This window comes from Triturus cristatus, chromosome 3_2 (assembly GCF_964204655.1).
Source record: "Triturus cristatus chromosome 3_2, aTriCri1.1, whole genome shotgun sequence".
NCBI classification, from domain to species: Eukaryota; Metazoa; Chordata; class Amphibia; order Caudata; family Salamandridae; genus Triturus; species Triturus cristatus.
The window spans coordinates 163253131-163269780 of NC_140584.1; the positions used below are offsets into that span (position 1 = coordinate 163253131).

The following is a 16650-nucleotide window of genomic DNA, read 5'->3' on the forward strand; positions in this document are numbered from 1 at the left end:
GGTCCTTATGTTTCAGCAAGTGTTTTGGGGTCTACTGATCGGTTCCTAGTTGATACCGGAGCTACTCGTAGTGCACTATCTAAACAATTGGTTCCGAGGGCTCCCCCATCTGGCTTAATGGTTACATCGGTAGGGTTTGATGGTACACTCTCTCGAAGCCCTCTTTCTCGACCCCTTCCCTTCCACGTTGATCACTTTTCTGCACCCTGTCCGTTTTTGCTCGCCCCGAACACACCTGATAACATTATGGGTCTCGATATGCTTAAGCACTTCAGAGCTACGATTCGCTGCTCCCCTACTGGAGTACGTGTGATCTTAAATGATAATCACCCCCTGGCAGACCGGATGTGTGTGGTTGTGGAGGACACTGCATTAGCCTCTCTTCCCCATTCTTTGTGGGCCGTTTCAGATACTGATGTGGGACAGATGGTGATCCCGCCTGTCCACATCCGTGTCCAGGAGGGTGCGGTATTACCGCGCCTCCCTCAGTATCGCATTTCCCAGGAGGGGGAGGAGGCACTCATTCAGATTGTGCAGGATTTGATTCAAGTGGGGGTAGTGGAAGAAGTTCCCTATAATGTTTGCAACAGTCCTATTTTGCCCATTTTGAAGAAAGATACTGACTCCAGGGTTTATCGTTTCATCATTGATTTAAGAGAGGTGAATAAGATGGTGATACCTCAGTATCCAGTGGTTTCTGATATCACGACCTTACTTACTTTGGTCCCGCCAATGGCGACTGTGTTTTCAGTCATTGATTTGAAAAATGCCTTCTTTTCGATCCCTATTCACCCTGATAGCCGATATCTCTTCGGTTTCACTTTGAATAATAGGTCTTATAGGTTTTGCAGAGTCCCCCAGGGCTACACAGAAAGCCCTAGCATTTACAGTCAAGCATTGAAAAGGCAATTGGATTCCTTTGTTCTGCCCGAGGGTGTCGCCCTCATACAATATGTCGACGACATCTTGTTGGCGGCTGACACTTCTGAGCTGTGTGAGCAGACTACGTTATCCCTGCTTTCCTTTTTGGCATCTCACAATCACAAGGTGTCGAGGAAGAAATTGCAATTCTGTAGACCAAAGGTGACTTATTTGGGTCACCTTTTGTCTAAGGAGGGGCGTGCACTTACACCAGATCGTATTCAAGCAATTTTGGACACACCAGCACCTTCCACACAGAAGGATGTGCGTGCATTTTTGGGTTTGGCCTCTTTCTGTAGGCAATGGATATTGGGGTTCTCACACATAGCTAAGCCATTGTTAGCACTTTTGACAAAAGACACTCCGATTCCTCTTCCCTGGTCGAATGAGTGTGAAATTGCCTTTCAGCAATTACGACAAGCCCTTTGTTCAGCACCAGTGTTAGGTACCCCTGATTATGCAAAGCCTTTTTCACTGTATGTGCATGAGAAAGATGGATGTGCATTATCGGTTCTAGTGCAGATGCACGGTGACAAGCAGCGCCCGTGTGCATATTTTTCGGCTGTACTTGATCCTGTTGCCCGAGCATTACCTGGGTGTTTTCGCTCGGTTGCGGTGGCAGCTGTGTCAATACGCCAAAGCGAGGGAATTGTGTTATCTCACAAGCTGCTGGTATTGGTTCCCCATGCTGTGGATGCCCTGCTTAATCAGACAAAGACGCAGCATCTGACTAGTGCCCGTTTAACGGGATATGAGTTGACGCTGTTGGCTCCTCATATTACGTTAAAGAGATGTGTAATGTTAAACCCAGCCACATTGTTGCCATTTCCGGAAACTCAGCCTGAGGCACGAGAAACACATGACTGTATCCTTGTGACTGAGGAACAGACAAAGGGTCGTATTGATCTCCAGGATGCGCCCTTTACAGATGTAGATGGAGAACTGTGGGTGGATGGATCATGCCTGAAGCTACCAGATGGTACGACTTCAGCAGCGTATGCAATTACCACATTACAAACAATAGTGGAGACAGAACGCATACCGCAGAAATCAGCTCAAGCAGCGGAACTGATAGCATTAACACGAGCATGTGAGCTCAGTACAGGATTGTGTGTGAATGTTTATACAGATAGCCGCTATGCCTTCGGAGTAGCGCACGATTTCGGCTTACTCTGGAAGGAGAGAGGGTTTCTAACGTCACATGGAAACCAGATAATGTATGGGGAGTTAGTTCACAACCTCTTGACTGCACTGACATATCCAAAGAAGATTGCTATAGTTAAATGCAGTGCCCACAAGAAGGTGGTGGATAAAGTTGGAGAAGGGAATGCTTTAGCAGACCGGGTGGCGCGAGAGACTGCAATGCAGCCTGGTGCTACTGCAATGTATGTTGTGAAGTCACAGACAGAAAGATGGCACGATGCCAGGAGAGAAGTGCTGGAGATACAGAGGACCGCTTCCGACAAGGAACGGGAACAATGGTCCAATGATGGAGAATTAGATGACGAAGGGTGTTGGAGAAGTAAGCAGATGGATAAATGGAAGTTACCCACTGCTTTCGTCCAACCTATGGTCCAGATGGCACATGGACTAGCGCATGTCGGAGCTTCCGCAATTGTCAAGTTACTCACACGAGTTTGGGAGCATCCGGAGATCGCTAGTACGGCAAAAAGGGTCGTGCAAACCTGTATGATTTGCCTGAGGTATAACCCAGGGAAGGGTACACGAACTCCAGCCGGAGGGTTTGCGACACCCACTGCACCCTTTGAGGTTCTGCAGATGGATTATATTCAGCTTGAACGCTGTAACAATCTGAAGTATGTTCTAGTAGTGGTTTGTGCCTTTAGTAAATGGGTGGAGGCCTACCCTACTGCAATGACTACAGCAAAGATGCTATTAAAGGAGTTTTTCCCTCGATATGGGGTTTGCAGATTGCTGTGGAGTGATAACGGGCCCCATTTTGTAGCAGATGTCATTAAGTATGTCCTGAAAGGACTAGGTATAACGCAAAAGTTCCATGCGGTGTTTCACCCGCAGTCTGCAGGACTGGTCGAGAAATATAACGGTACACTGAAGCTAAAAATTGCTAAGATTCAAGCTTCAACTTCTTTGACTTGGCCAGATGCTTTACCGCTGGCATTATTGTCAATTAGATCGATACCGCATTCTCGGACCGGTCTCACGCCCTATGAGACTGTGTTTGGGCGCCCAATGAATATTTGGGGCCCACCAAAACCACAGTCAATGTATGATGTACCTTGTGTAATGATGAGTGATTACCTGGCACAGTTAACGGATAATTTGGTTTCTATTCATCAACAGGTTCGAGAAGCGCTCCCTGATCGGTCCACAGGTGAAGGCCATAACCTCCGACCCGGTGACCTGGTGATGGTGAAAGCTTTCCAAAGGACGAACAGTCTGGAGCCAAGATGGGTCGGCCCTGAGCAAGTTCTGCTCGCAACAAGGACAGCTGTGCGAGTTTCCAATCGGAAGAACTGGATCCACTCCTTGCACTGCCGTAAAGTGCCGTCTGGATTGGTGGATCCTGCTGTGTTGACCGACCATCGAGAAATCCTGACTGCGGAGAAAGGCCGTGCCGTGGAACCAAACGACACTGCGGAGCTCTTCCCGGACCAAGTGATCCCCGGAGGAGGGAGATATCATCTTCGACCGAGGAAGTGATTTTCCTTTTCTGTATCCAGATACGTTGTCAGAACGGCCCTTAGGTTAGTGAAACGGAGAGCCAATGAGGCAAGGGGGGGGGATCAGCCCTGCATTAGTGTAGCGACACCCGTCTTGGCCCGTTGGTGAAGAAATCAACCGCTGCCTAAGGGGAAGAGTTCTGACAACCTTTTAGTTTCAGGAAGATATTGACTTTTTACTCTAAGATGGAAAAGAAGAAGATTCTTTGCGCAACAGGCTTTATTATTACAGTAGCTATTGTTGGTATTGCTACATGGTTTGTTGAGGATGTGACTCCTGCCCGGGAGTTGCTTGTTTTGACTACTCCAGTGCCTGAGGAGCACTACTTTTATACACTTCCGTATCAAGAACTGAAGCATCGACAGTCTTATTTGAATAACACTTTCATTCAGATGTTGCATCATACCCACGTTGCCACGAATGCTACGAACTGTTGGATATGTGGTATGATGCCAGCTCATCAGAAGAAAGGAGGAACGCCATTCATACCTCTTCCTTTTTCTCATAATGGCTCCTGTAGAGCATGGTATACTTTGCTTTTTGCCACACGGAAACCGACAGTGGGACGATTACTTTTCAGACTTAATAGGGAATGTCATCAAGATAAGGATGGCTATCCACAAGCGAATGGGACAATATGGGAATGGGAAGAATATCGACCGGACAATGAATCGATTCCCTACATCTTCACAAACACCAGAGACACTACAGGCCAAGAGCGCTTTGTGATTCAAGTGGCAAGCTCAAGCGGACCTGTGTGTCCAGAGTGTGGGTCATATTCCTGTCGGTGTTAGTGACTGTATCATCATCCTGAATATTGATGGATTGAATAACAGTACTTTCTTGGCATCCCATAACACATACTTTGTATGTGGGAATAAAGGTTATTATCGCTTGCCGGCCGGTTGGTCCGGAGTATGTTATGTAGCATTTTTATTACCTCCTGTATTCTTAGCACCTGCATCTTATCATAAGGATTTAAAGCTGATGAACAATGTAACTGTAAATAGGTACAAACACACTCTATCTGTTGATGATGTTGATCAAACTGATACGAGTTTGCAACAGTATATTGATTTTAACTTAGGATTGTTTTTCTTTGTTGGAGCTGCCCTAAATAGTAGGAAGGTTCGGAGATTGACAAGAGTCGTAGAGGCTGTGACAAATCAGACCGCTGATGATCTTGGGAATCTTACGGAAGAATTGCAAATTACTAGAATTGTCGCATTACAGAATCGCATGGTATTAGATGTTATGTTAGCTGATAGAGGTGGAGCATGTAAAATTATCGGAAGTAGTTGTTGTGTGTTTATTCCTGTTCATACGCCATCAGTTTATAGCGCTATCAATAAACTGCATAAAATCGCGGCTGAGATCCATACAGAAAATGGCACTTGGTCCTTTTCTGGATGGTTTTGGGCATTGATTACTACATGGGGATGGAAGGTTTTAACTGGTCTCTGTATTATTGTAGCAGTTCTGTTTTCCTGTTGCATCAGTGTCCAATGTGGTCCTTTACTCTGTTCTTTATGTGTGTCATTTTGTATTCCTGATAAGAAAACTATCGCTAATGTCGCTCATCAGAAACATTTAACTAAAGAGGTGGAAGAGATGATGAAAATTGACATATTTGATGATTATCCTAATAAGCCGAATGTCTTCAGTAAATGCTGAAAGGGTCGTCTGTTGAAACCTAAAACAGCGATCTGGTTAAGCATTCACTAAAGACATGAATTCCCCTACTTAGAACAAGCTTCTCTCGTTATGTTGACTAATGTCTGGACTCCATTTTGTGTGGTCATGTCTCCACGTGCTGTGCACGAGAGGAGTCCTTCCTTCTCGCTAGTTGCTCTTGTAATCTGCCTAGTAACAGTCTATAAATAGCTCCTTTGTCCGTCTGGCGCATGCCCAGACTTGACCACATCTGTTATCAGTTAGTCCTTGCTTGACCATGTTTTCGCGGGCTCAGGAAATTGGTTACTCCGCCCACATATTGGTTCTGTATCGAAAATGTCCTTAAAAGGTAAAGAACTCTACCTCATGATGTATCCACCCACTTATGAGCCCCTCTGTTGTGTATAAAAGGGGACCGTGTACGCAAGTTCTTTGTACTACTCTGTGCAATGCTGAAGAGTGTTGTATAGATTGTAGGACCACCCTTAAGGGTTAATAAACTTTGTCTTTGTATTTGCAGCTTCCGTGCCAACTTCCTTCTAACCTTTGTTACAGGAGAGCGAACCCTTGTATTCTGCGGGCCTAGCTGGGGCTTGTATTCTTCATCCCCAGAGCTAAAATAATGGCATGGGCAGCAGGGAATAGTAATTTTAATGTATATTGAATTAAATTGTCCGATGTTGTGGTCAACTCTAAAATAGAGAGACAAGGCCAAGTAGAGGCGAGCTGCCACCATCGCCGGCATTGATAATTACATGACAGTGCAGAGTGCCGGAAACCACCCCGGTCGAATCTATTAATTAATACCGGATAAAGATTACCTGCATTTATAGAATTGCAACACCCTTACACCGATAGCGACAGCTTGAAAATGTTTTTTCGAGCCACCCCGTGGCCTACTGGTTCAGACCCGAACCCTTGCTCCTTCTTTGTCATTGGATTAAAATATGCAAGCCGATCCCTATGTTCAACCTCTTTTGTCATTGAGTCCCATGTATGATCGACCCTTAACCTTGTACCTACAGCAATCCTGGGCCCTTGACCTTGTCAATGGTGTAAAGGAGGAACAGGCACAATTAATTCTTCCCTCGAGCTGGGTGCTACTGATATGAAGAGCACTGATCCAGCTCAGAGCCGCAAGGAGCATCAGCATTACTGATGGCACCACGGAAGGGGGTGACCTGGCCAGGTCCCTCAAGGGGTCAACAATCTGATCCCCCATAGTGCTTCCTATTGGCATGTTTAAAACGCAGACGCCGTCATGTCGATTGGAGCACTTCAATAATAATAAGTCCCGGTTGCCATGCAATTGGATTACTTTAGCCACAACCCTCCGTTACAATCAACCTTCGACACAGAACATCCCTTAACACAGACCTGCACGAAGCCGAAAAAGAGTTCGGAACGACGGACCAAGAAACCACATTCTTGGTCATTGATTCTACACTCGTGTGCATAAATCACAGATGACATCATGCAAATTTCAATAATCTGAGCGCAATTGCGCAGGGCAACCCGCCCAAAAGGCACTGCCAGAGGGGCTCAGGAAAATCAAACTCTAACATTACAGGGCCCACCGCATCCAATACTCATTAATCTAAAATGCATCCTGGAGCCAACCCATCCACACAACGGGATGCTAGGCAAGCCTACCCGAATAAGCCCCAGAAGCTAAGCAATAATGTGTCTCGGGGAGAGCTGCGGACTGGTGCCCAGCGCCCATGAAGGCATGAATTCCTCTGGCAGTCTCTTGTTAAGGACATCTAAATGACTGCGCACAAATCAGTGCCGCCGATTTAAGCAAGAAAGAAATCCCAATACCAAACAACATTTGGGTGCAAGAAATATGCCCCATAATATGTAAATGGAAGAGGTGTGGCGCCGCGGCCAGGGCGACTGACTCCGGAATCTGGGGATCCCGGTTCGATCCCCGGCGCCGGAAGCAGATTAGCCCAGCACCATGTGACTCTGGGCAATAGCTTGCTTAATCTTCTCGACGGCCCCCAGCGCCTAGAGACCCTTATGGGTGATTGTTTGCGCTTTACAAATGTGGATTATTATTATTTTTATTAATGCAAGAACGGTTTGGACTGAAGTGAAAATGCCCAACACCGGCAAAAGTAATTAACGTCTGAGTGCATTTAGCATGCCCCAAGATGTTCAACAATTTAGTATGGTTTGGGTGCACTCAAATACCCCATCACCAGTAACAAAAGTGTCTGGGTGTAACCCAGTAAATAAAAGCAGAAATGGTTTAGACGCAAAGCAAAAGTGCGGTTAAAGTTGCAGAATTGCTGCCCCGTCACCGGGAACTGTAAGAATAGATTGAGATGCACTGAACATGCCCCAGATCAAGAAAAGGTAAGTAACATTAGGGCAAAACATAACACCTACAGAAGGTGCATCCTCAGATCCCCTACGGTCTGAATCCAAGGATAAACTCAAACGTATGCTGTCATGGCATTGCCAATGTGTGCAGGCAACAGTTCAGCATAGTCAAATAAATATGCTAACTTGGCATTTTAAATGCATGCACTGAGCATAGCATAAATAATTAGGCATTAAATTATGAACAGCACAGAAAATATGCTAACATGGCATTACAACAATCTCAAAATGGCAATGAACCTCACTATAGGAGAGCGTTTTAATTCTATGTACAGGACTCTGTGCAGCCTCCTAGAAATATTTTGTGAGGAGCAAAGAACCCCTCGGACTGTGCCAAAACCCAGGATTGAACCAGGGGCCTTTAGATCTGCAATCTAACGCTCTCCCAACTGAGCTATTTCAGCCTGCCAAGTTAATAACATATGGAGCATAACATAGGACGCCGTCTAGCCCCCAGGCTGCATCCCCATCTAGGGCCGCGAGCCAGCCTCATGCCGCTCCCGAGAGAACCAATGATAGCCTCAGTGCGCCCTCCCCCGCCTCAGCATGCTTATGGCAATGCCAGGGAACCCTGACCAGCACCCACATCCCACTCCCATATGGGCCCCTGAATGGTCTAATTCCCCAATGAATGACAAAAAGGTGGGGGGGCAACCTCAGCTGCTTCATGGCGGGCCAGTCAGTCCCCCTCGAGCCCAAGGGCGTAATGCACCGCGCCGGAGGCCAACCCCCCGCCACTCGGAAAATGAGCCTGTCCACTGTGCAGGTCAACCAGTGTTAGCAATAACGAAACAACCACATACAAAACCATGTACAGGGTCAAAGCCCTATGTACCACAAAGAGTAACCACATTCCGCAATCACTGCAAGGGATCTCACTCATTGCTCCTGGAAACACTGACTGTGCGTGCCTTCACTCATTGCACGCAGCCCTCACCACTGCTCAAACCAGGCTGAATACAGAGCCGTCCCGAGGGGCGGAGCGCCCAAAGACTGGGGTAGAAAGCGCCAGACACCGGCCCTCAGCCACCGCAAGTAAGCGATAACTGAGGCCCCCGTTGCTTATGCGCAAACAATCCCCTCCAAATACCATATGGCAGTGTCCTAGGGAGCCCGACCTGAAAACATACCCCCGGCGCCTCCTAGTCTGGGCCAAAACACACACAGGGCATGCCCTGCGGTCCTAAACCCATGGCGCTCCAGCCCGCGCACACACACCACCAGGCCTGGATGACCACCGAGTCCCCAACAGGAGGACAAAGCCACTGTGCTCGGGGGGGGGGTTTGGGGGGGGGGGAGATTCGTTGTGGGCAGATACTGCCCCTGACCCAGAAACATTCCCGACCAGGGACAAGACAGCGCAACCCACAGGAGCCCGGACCACCCCGCAGCACCGAGGCGGCAGCGCTGGACACAACACTCCCCCGTCTCCACCTTGATCGCCTGGAGTGTCATACCAAATCCCTCAAGGCACAAGCAACCACAGAGGAGGCCACCCTGTCCCCACCCGCAGTCACGGGCCAGAGGCCAATGCGCAGCGTTCCGCCTGCCAAACGCGTGGCACCCACCAACTTATTATTTAATAATCCTCTGCCATTGCAAAGCATGGTCTGTGATCGCGTGAGTGCCACACTCACGCGATCCCGCTGGGACCCCGCGCGACTGCGGCCAGGGATGCCCCCCCCCCGGACAAAGACACCAAATGCTAAAGGCCCCTGCGACAAGGAGTGCACCCGCAGGAAAGCTCAGAAACTGCACCCCCCTCCTGCATGCCCAGGGCACCAACACGCTTCGTGAGCATGAAACACTCAGGATCCCATACAAGGTGCCGCCCATTCCCCCTCGTCCCACCCTACCACGAACCACAGTGCAGCTCACTCGCAGCCCTGCTCTGCCGCTGCACATGTGGCCGGGATAGTCTGCACCGGCACAGGTGGAAACCATTGGTCGAAGTGGGGGGGAACGGCAGGGCACGGCGTGCCCCATCTTCTTCAATTCCAGCGATTCCGTTCCCCTACTTTTTTATTTTGAAAATGCGTCCCGGGACGCAAGAATTCACCATGGCCTATAAAGCTCAGCGTTCGAGGACGGGCGGCAGAGAAGTAACAGGACTCTGTCTTTTTCTTCTTACCCAGAGAAGCAAAATACAGTGTCCGCTTCTGCTCTGTAGCTTCAGCTGCCTTCCCCCCCCCCACTCTTTCCCTCTTCCCTCTCTTTCTGTCTAGCAGTTCTTCCCTTACAGAAAACCGAGATTTCAAGACGGGGTTTTCATACTCTTTCCTCTCCTTTCTTTTATTTCCTCCCCTGTGAAATGGATCCAAAAAAGAAAATAACTTTTGCTGGAAATGTGCAGCATCTGGAATAAAAGGTTAAAAATAGGAAAAATAACTAAGTAAAGTAAGACAGACTGGTAGCCAGAGGCGCTACTAGAGCCAAATTTCGGGCGGGGGGGGGCTTAATCTTTAAGCAACAGGCGGCGTGGAGCTGCAGGGGCTCTTAGAAGGGGTGAAACAACAGCAAGGCCCCATTAACATGCAAATAGTCTTTAAAAGACCTGTGAAGTGCTCAGGTGCGGCTGTGTGTGTGCCAATGGGTGTTGCGTACCTGCTGGTAGCAAACTGACCAGATTGATTTTATTCACACCCAAACACATTAGCGCCACTTTTACAGAGTTTGCCAGTGAAGCGCTATTTTTGTTTTCTTGTCTTTGTTTTCCCTGGGCTTGCAACTAGTGCCCCAATCCTGGAGGTACTGCAAAGTGTGGATTGGAAAACAAAATGCGTCCAGGGATGTGGTCTTTTTACCATACTGCTTACGTTTTGTAAGGATATAAGCAATGGGCATTGAAATGGGTCCATTCAGGGCCCTGTAGTCATGTCCTTAACTTTTCAGGCAAAAGCACTCACTGATTTCTGAATAGTGAATGTAAACGCATTAAGGTAACCATGTTGTTCCTGCTTACAATTCACATGGTTTTCTAAATTTTGCATTCCCTATGAGTGTTTGCTTTTTCCAGGATGTTGTCACTTTTTTTTTGTAGGCTGCATATTGCTCTGCGTCATTTAAATTGAGCCGCATCCAGGTGTTTATAGCTGGCAACAATTGGGTTGTAGTTGAAGGCAGTGTGAGTTTTTCTAATTGGGGCAGTATGGTGTTTAGTGGGGGAGAGGATGTGGCACTATGGCCAGAGCTACTGAATTTGTAACTGGGGAAACAGGTTCAGCCTTAATAACCAGCCCACCAGACCACTCTCCTGAGAGAGCATAATCCCATGCTACACCTTAGAAGGCTTCACAAGACCTTAGAAGCCCTGGTGTCTTAGCACCAGCAGGTGGACCCTAGCAGTGGCAAGTGTGGGTTAACCTTCAAGGTTTGTCCACCACAATCCATATTGAAGTTCACCTCCAGTCTTGCAGACAGGCCTATGAAGCAGCACACCCTAGAGCGACAGTGACTCTGTCACTGAGGTCACAGGACACTTGAGAAGGGCCAGCTCTAGGGCAGTGCAACCGGTGTGACCGCACCGGGTGCTGACTTTGGGTGGAGGCATTATGTTTGCAATTATATTAAGGTTTTAAAAGTGCTTGCTGCCTCCTTCCTGGCCTCCAGCAATTTTCGGCAACAATAAAAATGTCATGATGACTCTGGTGTTTAATGTTCTTCCTAGAGAGAGATCATTTTGTCTAGTGGAAGTTCTGATTCATGGAAAGGGAGCTCAGAGGATTAATGTGCCTGATGCAAAGAACATGTACCATACAGATTGTGAGAAGTTGGCCTCGTATATGCTGTCCACTAGTTATAGTGGGCACCTTGTACCAGTCCAAACAACCCTTATTGATGATAGGTTTAAAGACAACCTTTATTGAAAGCTATCCTAGTGGTAGCTATGGAGAGCAGCCTTCAGGCTAAGTCTTGAAGGAGTGTAAAGCAGCTTGGTTTACCAGATTATAACCTCTTGAATTACTAAATGAAAGGAGATCCACACAAGGTATATATAAAATATATGTATTTATTTCTAAACACTCACTACTAATCTCTTTATGAGATTAGAGTCCAAGAGGCACAATAATACAGTTCTAAAACGACAGTAAATCGCACAATATACAATGGGCCCTAGGGGCGGACCAAACCATATATTAAGAAAGGGGTATAAGAACCACGATTTGACTAGACACAGTGCCTAAAGCACGTAGAATCGCTGGGACCCCAAGAAACCACCCACGGGAGCACCGGAGTACTTGAGTTACCTCACCTAGATAAACGGGTGCATAGGTGTCAAATGGTGTCAGGGATCGTCGTTGATTTCAATGGCGATCTACTGAAAAATGCTGCTGCCGGGAAGGAGAAAAGTGTCCGGTGTGATCCAAGCCTGGATCGAAGATCAGAAGAACCTGAAAGCAGAGGGTACAGAGTCTGGGTCACTTGCCAGTGACCAGGGGCACGGTAGATAAAAGCCCACCGATGTTGGGTGATTCAAGTGCGAAGAGGTGAAGCTTGACTCTGCAGCCACGAGGACCTGGAGGCGTTGACGACAACCAGAAGCTGGATTTGAGCTGTCCCACAAAAGATGTTGAGTGCTGGGGTGTCGGTCCGCGTATTGAACACAACAAGCCTTGGCAACAGCAACCCACGCAGGAAGAGAAAAGATGCTTTGGTGCGGACCAGCAAGGTCCTGGGGACTCCCCAAGCAATGGAGAGTCAGGACACATCTGGAGCAATCAGGTAAGCCTAATTAGAGGTAAAGTTGCCTTCACAGGGACCCACCAGTCGACGGACTAGGGATCGCAAAGGGACCTCGAGAGAAAACACAAAGGGCCAGCTCACGGAACACTCATGGAGTGTAGGCGGGCAATCTTCAGTGCAAATGCTGCTCGGGGTCAGGGCTATAAGTAATCCAAAGCTTAGCTGCAGGAGTTGTTGGAAAGCTGATGCTTCTGCAAAGTGACGTGGTGTCCAGGGGTTCGGTTTGCACAGTCGCCAAGAGGGATACGGGCCTCAGACTTGCTGTGGGCACTGTTCGACCTCTAAGACCACGGAAACCCACCTCCTATGTTACAAAATTCTTAGGAGTCTGGCGGGAGCTTCGGAGCTGCAAACCGGTCAGATCTGTCTTTGGTGCCTGCCTTGCAGGGGAGTAACTCCTTTACTCCAAGGGAGATTCTTTACTTATCTAGTTCAATGTAGATCGTTGAAGTTCCAGGATTCAGTATCAGAGTTTCGTCCAGGTGTAATCTAAAGTCCTGTAGCCAGGGGTTCCTTTCTTATACCCAAGAAAGGGGTGGGACAAACTCTAGGGACCCACCTATGGGAGGGTCAGGAAAGAGGGGTGGCTACACCCATTTCCTTTGTCCAGTTTCACGCCATTGCAGGGGCTGGTAGCCCCTGCAACCGGTTTGAGCTGGACTATGTACAGGGACACCAAATGTGCCCCCAGTGCTGAACTTCAAAGCACTCTTGGAGTGCACCCACCCAGCCCCAATACACTAAAGCCTTTCTGGGAGGTGGTGACACCTCCCTGTGACAGGAAACCTATTGTCCAGGCCTCCTCTGCCGGAGTTTCGTCCAGCAACAGGAGGGCAGACTCGTGTCTGTGGCTGGCAGCATCCATTTTGTGATGCCAGGGCTCTGTTAGCTGGTGCCGGGTATACCGGTGCTGTCATGTCTCTCCCTCTAGAAGGGTGGGATCATACTCCCACACCAGTTACTGGTGTGGGGGTATGATTCCAAAGTGTTTTGACACCAAATACAACATGTTTCCGTGCAGCCATTCCAAAGTTAGCATTTACCGTTTGGTTATAATGCACTTAAGAGTGTATGGTTTGGCAGCATCACAAACAACCCCAGAATAAAGGTTCTGAAGGCTGCTGAAGGGCTCTGCTCATGCATGGGCACCCTCTCACATAAAACCCAGCACCCTGCCTTCAGGATTGGTAAGGCCTGCCATAGGGGTGACTGATAGGTTTATATGTGCAGTGATATGGAGAGATATAGTGAACCTATATCTCAATAAGGGGTGCATGCACCACCTTACCCAGGCTGCAGTAGCAGACCTGTGGTGTCATTTTGGAAGGCTTCCCAGGGGTGACGCGATACATGCTGCAGCCCCTGGTAGACCTATGGGGTACCTATGCCCTTGGTACATAGTATACCATATACTAGGGACTTATAAGGGTACCCCAGAATCCAATCTGGAGTGTACCTATAGTACTTGTAATCAATTTAAGGGAGAAAGCAGATAGGCTGGGTTCCTGAATAGCAGGATCCCAGGCAGACTAAGTCGAAAACCAGCAAAACACCAGGAAAAAAGTGGGGCAACCATGTAGTCAGATTCCACCTTCCTACACAGATCACAAAGTGCACATAATGTAAATAGGTCAGTGGGCTACTGCTTTTGTCAGAGAGCTCCTTTTGTTACTTGCAGTTTAGAAGTTAAAATCCTAACATACAACAGTGAGCTATTAACTTTCATGTAAGAGCTGCATACAACCTGCAAGGTATAAATTAGAGCGTTATGTTTTCCCCGCAGTCTTTGATTATCCTAATGTTGCAAAAAGTGTTCTTTTGGACAGAAATCAATTCTGATTATTAAAGAGAACCCCCAACCATGGTATTAAGTTTTAAAATTCTGAGTTTGTTTCTCCAGACCAATCACTATTAAACTATACCGCCTAGTAGTATGGTTGTCATGTGACTCCTACACCTTGTAGTCCTTAGTCTTATGTAACATTTTCTATACAGTGATTTACACACATATTGATTGTCTCTGAGTAATGTGTGTGATGTAAAGTGCTCTGACACCCTACACTGGTATGAGTGGCGCTGTAAATCAAATTAAATGCATCTGAGAGAGAGTGTGGTTATGGAGACTTGAGGGGCACTGTTAAAGGGTGGTAGTGAGGGAATCCATGACAGAGGTGGCCATTAGAGGGTAATAACAAACATTAATGCACAGGGCACCACCAGTGCCCTTGAGGCCAGTCTGCCTCACCCATAGTTAGCTCCATTGGCCTTGTTTCAGCAGTAGTAGCTGAAACTCACCAGGGATTGGCAATGCAGAATTTGGCACGCACACCAAACTAAGTTTGCAAACTTCACAGTCTCTCTGCTTCATTCACAAGCACTTTTAACATGTGCTGCTTGCTGTGGGGCCACTGGAATTAAATATGCAGCAAAGGAGGACACAATTATGCCACAGTGTTGACTAAATTATGCATTTAAAAAAAGGCTGCAGCGTAATGCAGTATACTTTCTGATATTTTATTATTTTGACGTGTACACATGCTAACTGTCTTTGGAAAGATTTTGCCTTATTAGCACTAGTGTAACATACAAATGCAACAGTGAGAAAGATGATCAGTCAACCTTTGCAATAAGCCAGCCACTCCGCAGCAAAACAAGTCACATTTTTTGTTAACTTTTGAAACAATTGAGCTATAAACAATTTATTAGTTTAAATGATCAGATCATGCAGCAGATCTTGCATTAGGAGGCAAATTGGCAGAGCCAGAGTTATATAGAAAACATTTGCAAACTAGGATATTTTGCCATTCATGTTTGAACTGCTGTTGTGGAAAAAGGGAGAAGTGCTGATGATAAACACCATGGCTCTGCGAAAAATTGCTTGTGCTTCCACATTTCATCGTATTTGGGACATTCTGTGATTAGAAGCATATCCCACTGTCAATAACTCATTATAACCTTATATAATCATGTGTATCCATTGGTTGATTAAACTGGGCAGTGAAATGCCAAACAAATACTAAAAATTGGGATATTTGCGCATTCTGGCCACACCTCTGGCTCCGCCCACTGAGCCAATCCTTGGGTTATTCCTGCCCTCTGATTCTCCGCCCACAGTTCCCCTACTTTTTTTCCCCCACTTCGACCACTGGTGGAAACAAGTAGGGGGAGGGGGCGATCGGACACAAGCCGACTCACCACCAACACCGGCAGCTCCGGGCCAGAAACACGACGCGACCCAACTATAACCAGACGATTGCGAGTCCGACATGGTAAAGACGGCGTGTGTGGCGATCAAAAGAGGTCCCCAAAATGGTGGGGGAGGGATATATACCCTCCCCCAAGTCCTGGGTGCCCAGGAAGTGACGCCCCTCGTGCGCCGCCACCAGGCTGGAGAGGGGGGGACTCCAACCAGAGTCCCTGCCCCTGAAGGGGGCAGGGGGTGCCCAGGCGACACTAGAGTGCTGACCTCTCTAGTGGCCCCCTGTGGGTGCCTCGGCCAGCAGCATTTTCAACATTTTTGTGCCGATATTCTTAAATTATTGGAGATGTCGGAGAACACAGAACAATGCACGGACTAGAACTTCCAAACCCACCTACCCTGCCAGTTTACCTTCTACTTTCGACATACACACAAAAGAGGAACTCCGCCTTTATAGCCCTTTCCTCAATAAATTGTCTCCCAAGAAAATGTCTGTCTTACAACAAGTCTGCCCATTTTCAACTATCTGTAAACATAGGGTTTCTTCTTGGCCTTGCTTTGTTTGACCTTCCTTCCCTGGTATAATACAGCCAGGTGATGTTACCAGCATTTAATTACACGATTCTTTATTTCTTAGGTAGACAAAGCCAGCCCATTTTATGCGTGACCTTTCTCATAGACTCGCGTCAACTCATTCCAAAAATAGCAGCATATCCATTTGAAGTTTATTTACATATAGTTAAACTCCTAGGGAACAATTTGCATAGTGGTTATCCTGAACACGTGGCATGGATCGGCTCCGCAAGGACTAGCGTTGTTCAACCCTACTAGCCTCCAGCTCCTACACAGGCCTTTCAGATGCTTCCGCCCGTTGTGACTCTGGTCACTACACTGGATCTGCTCGCTGTAGAATCCATCATGTCTAAATGTCACAGCCGGTGTGTACCGCAGGGCGTGGGCGGGGTGCAGGCACGTCAGTGCTGATAAACATCACAAGTTGCTCGGCGTGGACTAGCCGGTCC

General features: G+C 47.6%; 1 protein-coding gene across 5 annotated transcripts in view; it reads left to right on the forward strand.

Moving 5' to 3' along the window:
• Positions 1 to 16650, forward strand: part of SMIM35 (small integral membrane protein 35) — a 147020-nt gene that overhangs the window by 94535 nt on the left and 35835 nt on the right. The window lies entirely within an intron of this gene.